Here is a 12,609-nt window from a genome sequence, read left to right as displayed (position 1 = left end):
AAAGAGGGGAGTCAACTCCATATTAATGCCCATGATTTTGGAATGAGATGTTCGATGAGCAGGTGTCCACATACTTTTGGTCATGTAGTGTATGTCAACAATCCTTCCTCCAAAGGACCATTCTATGGTAAATGGATTACATTTTGTGAAAATCCCCCAAATAATATTTTTTGTTGTTGTCCTAGTTTCCTGAGGAATCACCCATCACATAAGTGTAACCGATGTGAAATGGCTAGCTAGCGGTGGTGCGCTCTAATAGCGTTTCAATCGGTGACGTCACTCTCTGAGACCTTGAAGTAGTGGTTCCCCTTGCTTTTGTGGCGCGATGCGTAACGATGCTTCGGGGGTGGCTGTTGTTGATGTGTGCAGAGGGTCCCTGGTTCGAGGCGAGGAGAGGGACGGAAGCTATACTGTTACATAAGCACTATTCCAAGAGTTTTTCAAAATAAATCCAAATATTGAGAGTAATCCAGTGTCTTTTGGAGTTGTTCAAATGGGTTTTGACAAATTACCCTTTGTTCACGGCTATCTTCTGGTGGGTGATCTGGGCTCTGGTGTAGAGTAGGACTAAACGGGGTGGGTTAGCAGACAGGATTTGACTGCAGGCTATCTGGAGAGATGCCAGGGACATTGCGTCAGTAGGGTCAGAACAGGCCAGCACCACTGTGGTGCAGGGACTGAGAGGGAGCACACACACAGACTCTCTCACACACAATATACAGTATACCATTGTTACGAATTTGCAAACGTACAGTGTCACGAATTTGCAAAACGTATATCTTAGGAATTCTAGCTAGCTGGCTAATGTTAGCTAGGCTAGGGGTTAGGGTTAAGTTTAAGAGTTAGGTTAAAGTGGTTAAGTAACCATCTGTCTTGTGTAACCATACCCAAACGTAACATATCATGATTTGATTGTCCCGAATTTACATTTACTATGTTAAGCCTAGTCTATGAGACCAGGATGTACTACTGCATACTAGGCTCCCTACTGTTTAAGACATCATTTTAACGCATTGGCCAGTACAGGTACAATATTATTACATGTTTAATAGCCATGTGGAAGAACATTGAATTTCTAGCTAACTCTGACACTATTCGTTATACTGTACCTGCCAATGCCATTACCACATAAAATATTGTTACTATCAACAGTGCTAAATGGGACCTATGAAATTATTCATATATTTAAATGACTTTTACTGTACTATACCTGGTGACTGTCCTCACGTAAACAACAGTAATATGTTGTAAAAAGCCACTGAGAGAGTAGGTCACCAAGCAACCAAAACAACTTCCCACATGTGCCTTACCTGAGCACCAACGTGTTATGGGACAGGTGTCTTACCACAGGTAGTGAGTACCATGCGTCAAAACCACACAGGTGTTAATTGGACACAACCAACAGCAGTGCCAGGGGTGCTGCGGTTGAAGCACGGCTCTCTGGTAGCGCTGCACGAGTGAAGCATAACTATGCTCCATGCCAGAATTTTTTATTCTGAGCACCTTGGAGGAATTCAAAAGGCAAACAACTTCATAAATATGTGAACATGTAGACTTTCCAGTATGGGATTGGTTCATAAAATGAGACTAAAAAGCATCCCTAACACAAAAATGCATGTGTTGGAAAAAAAGTTCCAGGATAGATAGTCCCCACACATGCAGTTGCACTGCACCAAATCCGGATAACACCCCCCAAAATGAAACACATTTGAGTACATGAAAACAATTTGTACATAACCTCCTGAGAGAACAAATGCAAAGTTAAATTGGACAGAAATAAGAATATAAAATGTTCCATTAAATCAATTGCATATGAGAAATGGATTCCCTGAATGGTGATAATGGTAAATAAACGCTACAGGAAATGCAGCAGAAGGAAAGTGCTCCCTAAGAGCCATCGCCGGGGACACAGAATGTAGCAGGGAGCGATCGGAACAGGAATGTGCTCGTTTACTTTGACTTAACGAAGCAGAGCCATGTAAGAGTTGCAGTGCCAGGGGTGCTGTGGCTGACGCAGGGCTCTCCCGTAGCAGAGTTGGGTAAAGCTGCTTTTAGTTTTTTTGCACCCTGTATGTTTTGTAATTTTGTATGTTGGATGTATTTATGCAGGGCTCCTCTGAAAAAGAGACCCTAGTCTCAGCATGACTTCCTGTCAAAATAAAGGTTGCACCCTGTCAGCCCGGCTGGCCTCTGATAATAAATAATGACTTGTGAATTATTAAGAAAACACCCCAGGATCTGCAGAGCACTGCATTCCCTAACCATGACAAGCACAAATGGACACACACACACACACAAACTTGTATGTGCACAAATGTACACAAACACATGTAACCCTGTCCAAAATTAGAAACACACCCCAACAAACAGACACATAAACTGAGCTCTAATTCCTAATAGACCGTGTTAAGTGGACAGCAACTAGCTGGAGGACATCTTTAATTAGACACTAGATCCCCATGGAGGTGCAGGAGATCGGAGAGGAGAGGGCAGACAGGGTGAAGTAGAGTGAAAGAAAGATGGGGAGAGGGAGATAGTGAAAAAGAGATGGAGTGACAGAAGGAAAGATGCAGACAAAGACGAAAAGAAAGATGGAGGTAGAGTAAAAGAGAGATGAGAGTGAGTGTAAGAGACAGAGTGAAAGTGATGCGAGAAAGATTGTGATATAGAGATGGAGAGAGGTGGCACAGAGAAACTGAAATGACATTCACATTTTCTCTTCAGTAAACAATTATCCCCGCACCCTGTCGACAGCGCTCTGATATACACTGCCAAAGATTGAGCACCAAATCCTATTGTTCATGCTTACGCAGTATATTTCTGCTCGAATACATACAGTCATACACGCAGAACGTTTCTTCTACATTACATGGTAATAACAGCAGCATCAGTGGTTATATTTATGAGGAGAGGACAGGTAGTGGTCCTGTGGTCAATGACTACTTAATCACCCCCCCACCCAAAAAAAAAGTAATCTGCAAAAAAAAAAAAGTCCCCCCTAAAAAAGTAATCTGCAAGATAATCCTTCACGCCATAGCCAACGTGTGAAATTTACCACATCGTACATGCGCTTATTTCACCCCCCAATGCAAAACATAATCTGCTTTAGTCGAAGAGAGGCCTCGGCTAATGGTGTTGTTTTTTTCTCTCTCCATGGCCAGTTACAGTTGGAGGCAGGGGGAGACAGCTGTTTGCCACGATCTCTGTCACCACAGTGATGAATTTTTAAATTCCTCTTAACCATAAAATTGCAGCTATCAAGGCTTCATTGGCCTCACCCCTCCCCGCCTCTTTCCTCCAGTTTTACCATTATCCAGCATCTGATTCTCTCATTGCTCTCAGAGTGTGTGTCTGGTTTGGATTTTAAGAGAGAATGCCAAATGCGGCAGCTTTACCCTAGTAAATCAGACACTGGTTCATGGTCAATCAGTTATAACGGTCAGATAGCCCTTAACCAAAAGCCACTAACAAAGTAATAACAGAGGGCACAAATGTAAATGTAAAGAATTGTGTATTCACAAATGAATCAGCTGGCATACAGAATCACACCAAAAGTGTAATGTACAAGCTCAGTCTGAAACAAATTAACATGCAAAATCAAGTGTTAAGTAACAATGACGATCTTACAATGAAAGTAAATGTTCAATTCAGTCCCCAGATCCAGCAAGAAAAAAAAAATCTGAAATTCTAATAACCTAGCCACAAGAAATGAAATAAGGATAGATTTGACCAGATCAGTTGGTAGTCTGTGTAGTGTTGCGTTCCCCAGCAAGAAAACCAAATAATGTTGCTCAAACAGAAGGGGGAACTAACAAAGTCACTGACAACAGCCTAAACGAAACAGGTGGGATTTTAGGAGGGGTTCTGAAAGACACTCATGGGGGTGTCCACTGAAAGTTGACTATCAACAACTTGAACCCAAAAGACACCCACCATGAGCAACCACTAAATTCACCCAAGAAGAGGCAAACAAAAGAAAATCCCACTGCAAACTTAAAGAGAGGAAGCAAACCAAAAAGATGGAATACAACAAAAATCTGTATCAGATAAAGGCTTGTTTATTAAAAATCTAAATAGGGAGAACCAACTAAACATGTTAACTCTCCTCATCTATCAAAACAACTGAAGAACTGGGCCAGCCACTCTTAAATATCACCTGGGCCAGCTCAGGTGAAACACCCTCCCACTAATGAGATGGCAAACCAGCACAGGTTTAACACATAATAACGAGATGACGCCAACAGGTGCACCCTACTTGCTAAAGTCCAAACTCAAAACATAAATAGAAACACCAAAGCCTGTAACAGTAGTTCAGTTGGTAGTTGAAAGGAAAACTTTACCACTGAGAAAACCAACAAATAGTAGCTAGCAGATTGTAATGGGCTAATTTTATATTTTATTAACTAGGCAAGTCTTAAGAACAAATTGTTATTTTCAAAGATGGCCTAGGAACAGTGGGTTAACTGCCTTGTTCAGCGGCAGAACGAAAGATTTTTACCTTGTCAGCTCAGGGATTCGATCTTGCGTTCCTTTCGGAATGTCCAACGCTCTAACCACTAGGGTACTTATCGCCTCTAATGTGATGCTCCATTAGCCGTTACAGGATTGTTATTAATTGCTTAGCACAGAAAATTCAACCAACCTTAACTTGGCAAAACTGTCTTTGATTGAGACACTCCAAAGTGCCGCATGTCATGACACTCACCTGTCTCGATCAATGAGAGAAGATTTGAAATTGACAGGATGGTGGCGTACACATTGTTAGATTACTTTTACTAACAGAGCATTTTCTAAATTCAAATGAATCACCGGACAGAGGCATTTTAGAAGATACGTTTGATCAACTGCTGTCAAGATGACTTCCCAATACCCCATACACACTCAAATCGGGGGTGTAATCATTAGTCCAAACAGTTGCGTTTTGCAACGAAAACAAGTGTGTCTATTGGACAAATCCAGGTAGGTCCCTCCCCATTTTGGGACCTTTGTTTCCGTTTGATTCTGGGTGGGCTGCACGAGTTTTACGATTTCAGATGGTCACATCCATATTAATCAGGACACACCCACCAAACGAGAGCAAACGTACCTCAAAGACTGTTAAAGAACGGTGTGCACCGTTTTGGGGAAAAATATGGTCACACCCATATTGATCAGTTCACACCCACCAAACGAGAGCAAATGTACCTCAAAGACTGTTAAAGAACGGTGTGCACCGTTTTGGGGAAAAGTGTGGTTTAGAGCAAACCGTCACGCAGCAAACATTTGAAGCAAACTGAACAAACCACAGGAAGTGACTATGATGCTGGCTAGGGAGGGACAAGGGCGGAGCCCACAGCCTATGCACCTCTCAAGGAACCTTGTGGGTTACACAGTCATGTAATTCTTCATAATTAGGGGTTAATGCGTTATTATTTTGATTCTCCAAAGATTTGGTGAAAGAATGATAATTCCTGTGAGAAAATATGGCCTAGGACCCTATTAACCTTGCATGATGAAAAGGGCATGAGGCCACACCCTCTAATAGGCCATGCCAATTGGCCACATGGTGGCGCTATAACAAGCAATTGAAAATGCTAACTTTGAAAGGTCACGCCCTCGCCCCATGTGACCTACAGTCCAGAAATGTGGTTCATAGGCCTCTCTCCTTACAAGGAACAACTTTGCCTCAAAGACCCTTAAGGTTCGCCATGATGGATTTTCCACCATTTAGAATTTTGTGAAAAACACTTAAAATGCTACTCCCCTTGCAACGAATGACCGATCAGCATGAAACTTGATTTATAGCATCTATGGACCAAGGTCTCTCAATGCAATATTTTACAGGCTTGTAGATGAAACAACATGGCTGCTATAAACCAATGAACATTCACGTGGGCCTGACCAGGCACATAAATGCATATAAATCAAACACAGTTATTCATATTGCAAAAAAACTTGATATTCATGTTCAAAACACCGTCAAGACAAGATATGCAAGCATTTGTACATGGACAACACGGTGGCGCTTCAACGGGCACATTTTTATATATCTAGATCTGTTTGGCTCAGAGTGACGGAATTTGGCGCACATGCTCATGCATGTGAGTCCAGCTAAGGTCCAGAGTTGATTGAGTTTGAGGGCTATAGAGTATGCTTTAGTTTGGCCGCAAGGTGGCACTGTTGGACAGAGGAAAAAACAATCAAGTCTACAGGAAAATTGTTAAAAAGCAACACATTTCAAGCCCTTGGAATGGCCTAGCAAAGTCCAGACCTAATCCCAATTCAGATGTTGTGGCAGGACTTGAAATGAGCAGTTCATGCTTGAAAACTCACACGTCGCTTACATGCAAGAGTGGGCCAAAATTCCTCCACTGCAATGTAAGAGACTGATCAACAACTACAGGAAGCCTTTGGTTGCAGTCATTGTAGCTATAAGTGACACAACCAGTTATTGAGTGTAAGGGGGCATTTACTTTTTCACACAGGGGAATTGGGTGTTGCATAACTTTGTTAATTAATTTGCAAACTCAGGTTCCCTTTATCTAATATTAGGTTTTTGTTGAAGATCTGATAACATTCAGTATCAAAAATATGCAAAAATATTGAAAATCAGAAAGGGGGCAAATACCTTTTCACAGCACATGGCTGAGCTTAGTTGGAATTGAGCTTAGTTGGAATTTTTAGTTTGAAATTTTCTTCCCTTATCAAACCAGGTACACATTTAGGTTAGCTGACTTTAGTTTAACTAATATAAGAGGATAAGAAGTCAAAGTACAACTATACATACCTTGCAGAGGTATGACTGTCTACGATATCTACCTTCACTTGCAGAGATGTATTACTAAACAATTACAGTACTTTCAGAAAGTATTCATACCCCTTGGCTTATTCAACACGTTTTTGTGTTCGTCTGAATACAAAATGGATTAAAGATTTCTTACCCGTCTACACACAATACCCCATGAAGACAAAGTGAAAACTTGTTTATAGAAATTGTTGCACATTTATTGAAAATAAAATACAGAAATATCTCATTTATATAAGCATTCACACCTTTGGCTGTGAATACAGCTGTGAGTCTTTTTGGGTAAGTCTAAGAGCTTTGCACGTCTGGATTATGCACTTTAAAAAAAAAAACAATTTTCAAGTCTTGCCATACATTTTCAAGCCGATTTAAGTCACAACTGTAACTACACCATTCAGGAACTGGCACAATGCGAGACCCAAATGCAGACACAGGAGGCAGATGGTTGGAGTCTTACAATGTTTAGTAATCCAAAGGGGTAGGTAAGAGAATGGTCGTGGACAGGCAAAAGGTCAAAACCAGATCAGAGTCCAGGAGGTACAGAGTGGCAGACAGGCTTGTGGTCAAGGCTGGCAGAATGATCAGGCAGGCAGGTACAAAGTCCAGAAACAGGCAAGGGTCAAAGCCGGGATTGACTAGAAAAAGGAGAACGCAAAAAGCAGGAGAACGGAAAAAACGCCAGTTGACTTAGAAACATTCAAGACGAACTGGCACGGAGAGACAGGAAACACAGGGATAAATACACTGGGGAAAATAAGCAACACCTGGAGGGTGTGGAGACAATCACAAGGACAGGTCAGGTCAGGGTGTGACAGATTCAGAGTGTTTAATAGTCTAATGTACAGGGTTGCAGTTGTGATTGCAGGGTACAGGGAAAATCTTAGGCGTCAAGCTCCAACATGTAGGACTAAGTGAAATAAAAGATATAATGAAAAGGTTATATAAATAATGAAAAGGTTATTGTCCTGCTGAAAGGGGAAATTCCTCTCCCAGTGTCTGTTGGAAAGCAGACTGAACCAGGTGTTCCTCTAAGATTTTGCCTAGCTGTACTCAGTTTCTTTAATCCTAAAATACTCACTAGTCCTTGCTGATGACAAGCATACCCATAACATTATCCAGCCAGCCACCACCATGCTTGAAAATATGAAGTGGTACTCAGCGATGTGTTTTGTTGAATTTGTCCCAAACATAATGCCTTGTATTCAGGACAAAAACTGCAGTATTAAAATTGCAGTAAAATTAGAATCACACCCCAACAAACAGACACAAACACACAGATCCATAAACTGAGCTCCAATTCCTAATAGACCGTGTTAAGTGGACAGCAACTAGCTGGAGGACATCTTTAATTAGACACTAGATCCCCATGGAGGTGCAGGAGATCGGAGAGGAGAGGGCAGCCAAGGCAGACAGGGTGAAGTAGAGTGAAAGAAAGATGGGGAGAGGGAGATAGTGAAAAAGAGATGGAGTGACAGAAGGAAAGATGCAGACAAAGACGAAAAGAAAGATGGAGGTAGAGTAAAAGAGAGAGGAGAGTGAGTGTAAGAGACGGAGAGTGAAAGTGATGAGAGAAAGATTGTGATATAGAGATGGAGAGAGGTGGCACAGAGAAACTGAAATGACATTCACACTTATTCCAAACATTGTGCATTTTTTTGAATATTTTTATTCTGTACAGGCTTCCTTCTTTTCATTCTGTCATTTAGGTTAGTATTGTGGAGTAACTACAATGTTGTATGTCATATCACAACCATTAACCCTTTGACAAACAAACACATTTGTGGGATCCTTCTACATTGGTGCCAGCAGCATACGCTCAAACCGGTGTAATTAGAACACTTACTTACTTAGTCCAGTTATGATTGATGCGACAGTCAGCGTTTGAGCTGGCCACTGTTTTTTCGCAGAAACATTTTGAACAAACACAGTCTTTTCAATGTTATGTCTTCAATGTGAGCAGTTTATTTTCGGATGCAATGTTCAGACATTCACTGAAGTAGCGACAGCTTAAAACAATTCTCTTCCAAACCAGAAAATGTAGGCTACATTAGTCATAGCGCTAACTGAAGAAAGAGTGACCTAACACAAGCGGCCATATTCAGCTAACTCTCGGCTGACAGAAACCATAATATTAATTATCTAATACCAATTACTATTTGCATTCCTCACACCACGGGTGACCTCACCAGTGATCGAAATTATTGAGTAAAAATCTAAAGTAATCTGATGATGGCTAGTTTGTATGCGCTGCCATGTTTTCTTTTCCGTGGTCAACCAAAGGTAGGGTAGTAAGTTGAGAGGGTAGTACGTTTTAAGTTCCTCAGCGTACACATCACGGACAAACTGAATTGGTCCACCCACACAGACAGTGTTGTAAAGAAGGCGCAGCAGCGCCTCTTCAATTCGGCTTGTTACCAAAAGCACTCACAAACTTCTACAGATGCACAATCGAGAGCATCCTGTCGGGCTGTATCACCGCCTGGTACGGCAACTGCTCCGTCCACAACCGTAAGGCTCTCCAGAGGGTAGTGAGGTCTGCACAACGCATCACCGGGGGCAAATTACCTGCCCTCCAGGACACCTACACCACCCGATGTCACAGGAAGGCCATAAAGATCATCAAGGACAACAACCACCCGGGCCACTGCCTGTTCACCCCGCTATCATCCAGAAGGCGAGGTCAGTACAGGTGCATCAAAGCAGGGACCGAGAGACTGAAAAACAGCTTCTATCTCAAGGCCATCAGACTGTTAAACAGCCACCACTAACATTGAGTGGCTGCTGCCAACATACTGATTCAACTCCAGCCACTTTATTAATGGAAATTGATGGAAATTGATGTAAAAATGTATCACTAGCCACTTTAAACAATGCCACTTAATATAATGTTTACATACCCTACATTACTCATCTCATATGTATATGTATATACTGTACTCTTTATCATCTACTGCATCTTGCCATCTTTATGTAATACATGTATCACTAGCCACTTTAAGCTATGCCACTTTATGTTTATATACCCTACATTACTCATCTCATATGTATATACTGTAGTCTATACCATCTATTGCATCTTGCCTATGCCGTTCTGTACCATCACTCATTCATATATATTTATGTACATATTCTTTATCCCTTTACACTTGTGTGTATAAGGTAGCAGTTGTGGATGGGTTAGGTTAGATTACTCATTGGTTATTACTGCATTGTCAGAACTAGAAGCACAAGGATTTCACTACAATTGCATTAACATCTGCTAACCATGTGTATGTGACAAATACAATTTTATTTGATTTAAGAGGTTACAATAATTTTGGTCTGTTTGCAGTATGCATGTTGAAGGGGGTGTGTCATCTACCATATTCACTTCCATCATTCAATTCCATTATTCGAACCATCCGTTCACCTTTTTTCTTTATCAAATCTTTGGTATGTCAGAAATGTATGTGACAACCAGAATGCATTGTATGATATCAACAAACATGGCAACACACATAGCTGGCAATTAGCTTAGCATTAGCTCATCACAATCAGTTCAACCTTCAAAAAATAATTTTACACACATCATATGCAAGAATCGGAATGGATGATTTGTCACCAGTACTTGAAAAGGTGAATAATACAGTAAATACATTATGCTCCATACATAAGGTGTGCTACAGTAGATGCTGTGCATCAGATGCTCATTACAGACCTACGAAGATATGCAGAAGCAGTAGCACACTGCTAGTTGGTTTGTAATTGGTTTCAGAGGTAAACGAGATGCGTGCAAGCCTTGTGTGCTCACTGCTCTGCCATCTTCCTTCTACTTCTCCGTTTGTGGCCATGGGAAGGCAGTGGGAATCCGCTCCAGTTTTAATGACATTTTTCACCAGATCCACAAAATGCCAAGGGTAAAAAGAGATCCCAAAAAGGCAGCAAATAAATCGAATTGGTAGATATGCGTATGTGCCTGTACTGTAGGTTGAGGATTATCCAGATGTTGTTATGCAATCCATACTCAAAGTCACAAATTACAATCTGGCTACAATCTGTTGCCGGGCGGGGATATTGAAATGTGTATTAGTATTACAGCTGCATGGCTTATCAGCTCACTCTTCTTCCATCTTCTTCCATCACTTTCAGAATCCCTTTATTAACATATGATAAGCCACTCTGGCTAGGTAAACATGAGTTTGAGGAAGAATGTTTCCCAACTATTTAATGAACGGCAGAATTTGGAATTCAAAAATTTACTCAGCCCTCCTTGGTACTGTAGGCATAAAGCTCTTGGTGAAAGTGGTCTTAGCAGTCAAGCATAGACAAGCAATAGCAAATATTCCCCCTTTTCCTCCTCCAGTCTGCATTTGGGCTTTCTCTTCGATAGCTGTCATGTTAAAATCAATAATTTACAGCAATGAGGATAGGGAGAGTGCAGAGCAGCAGCAGGCAGAACTCTTGTTGGTCATCTGAGGGGCCCCCTTCCTCTGTCTGACAGATCGACTTGTTGGTTTATCGGGCAGGCTCTTTTGCTGATATAATTTTTCCCAGGCAATAAATGTTTTGAGGCAGGTGCTGGATTTTAGCTGGTAAGGACTCATATAGGCACTGTCTCGTTACTCTGGGAATTGTCGAAAAAATCTCAGAGCCAACAGTTTGTGTGTTCATCCCAACGGTGTGTAGTTGTGTGTGTGTGTGTGAGTGCATGTGTGTGTGTGTGTGTCAAGATTTCTGTCAGGAAAATGTGGCCAGGAAGATTTTATTTTACTGGCCAGTTGAGAAATCTAACCGACACATACGCATTGGGTGTGTAACCCATTAGGGCATCCACCCACAGTGCTCAGAATGACAGAAATCATATTTATATTATGGTAATTCATCTTAACAAAACTTGAAACTCCTGTAATGAAGCAGCCAATAAAACTGCGTTTTCAAACATTTGCCAAAATGCAATTCACAGAAAAAATGAAAACAGAAAACACGATTCTGAACATCTCCTTTAAAAACTTGAATGGCTAGTTTGTATGCGCTGCCATGTTTTGAATGAGGTTGAATCTAAAGATGCAACAACTAGGATAGGTTGCTAATATGATTATGATTGTGCATTTGGCTTCTGGACAATGAAAGAAAGTTGATATGAAAACCAGGAGGTCACCAATGGCATATGAGGAAGGCATTCATAGGCAGCACGCGTGGCCAAATGCTTAGCTGATTATAGAGCTGCGACTGTCAGTGAAAAGCATCTCAAATATGTTTTGTGTGTGTGTGTGTGTGTGTGCGCATTTACAAGCACTCTTGGATATGTGTGCTTATCGGTAAATGTGTGTTTTGGGGTATTTGTGTTTCTATCTGGGAGAGAGAAAAAACATTAATATTCTCTTCACACATGCACGTTTCGCAATTGGCACTATTATCTTTGGAGAAAACAAAATGAACAGCACAAGCCATTTCCAAAATGGCCTGGCGCAGTGCGGTGTATAATCATATAATTTGCAGATTTAATTGGAAATATAAATCCCAATGCACACACCATTAGGAGGAGCTTTGATATACACCTCGCCGATTGATGCATGATGACACTTCGCAAATGTGGAGGGTCACCCGTGTCACTTTTAAATATCACGTTCCCCCTGAGAAACTAGATTGGACCGTCAACAATGCATTTAAATACCTAACCGCATGACGCAGTGTGAAATTATTCTTCTACCCTCTCTCTCTCTCTTTCTCTCTGAGATTGGTTAAGGGATGTATGTTTGTTTTTGTGTTTATTTGGCTATTTTTTCCATTTGACAGAGCGTGGCACTGCCATGTTCTCCCACTATATTTCACGCACACAGCTAGCC

Source organism: Oncorhynchus clarkii, chromosome 7 (genome assembly GCF_045791955.1).
Source record: "Oncorhynchus clarkii lewisi isolate Uvic-CL-2024 chromosome 7, UVic_Ocla_1.0, whole genome shotgun sequence".
NCBI classification, from domain to species: domain Eukaryota; kingdom Metazoa; phylum Chordata; class Actinopteri; order Salmoniformes; family Salmonidae; genus Oncorhynchus; species Oncorhynchus clarkii.
This window is presented reverse-complemented; position numbering follows the sequence as displayed.